At 32.9% G+C, this 365-nt stretch overlaps 1 long non-coding RNA gene across 1 annotated transcript in view; it reads left to right on the top strand.

Moving 5' to 3' along the window:
* The window catches only part of LOC104992592, a 17,697-nt gene that overhangs the window by 14,750 nt on the left and 2,582 nt on the right, over nt 1–365 (top strand). The gene's annotated exons all lie outside the window — the stretch shown is intronic.

Below are 365 nucleotides of genomic sequence, written 5' to 3'. Positions count from 1 at the left end.
TATGTATTTTTAAATTTTTGCAATGAATATGAATTTTCTTTTATAATAGAAATTTATTTTAAAAAAGTCAGTGTTACATTTATCGCAAGTCATGGCTACTGTTTTAAAATTCATGAAAGCTCTGGGTTTGAGGTTTTTCTTTCTCACGTTGTCCCAATATTTTTGGAGACCCAGAGAGTCATATAATCTTAGAATTTTAAAGAAGTATTTGGTATAACCCCCAGCCTCAAGAGAAATTCTCTGTAGCCCTGTGTGTTCCTAGTTTTTACCTCCACTGATAGGAAAAGCACCCTATGGGGCAACCATCTTTGGACAGTTCTAATTTTTAAGAAGCTGTTTCTTATACTAAGCAAAAATATGTCTCC

This window comes from Bison bison, unplaced genomic scaffold, assembly GCF_000754665.1.
Source record: "Bison bison bison isolate TAMUID 2011002044 unplaced genomic scaffold, Bison_UMD1.0 scf7180017848590, whole genome shotgun sequence".
NCBI classification, from domain to species: Eukaryota; Metazoa; Chordata; class Mammalia; order Artiodactyla; family Bovidae; genus Bison; species Bison bison.
Note: the sequence above shows the minus strand (reverse complement) of the source record. Positions and strands in the feature narration are given on the sequence as shown.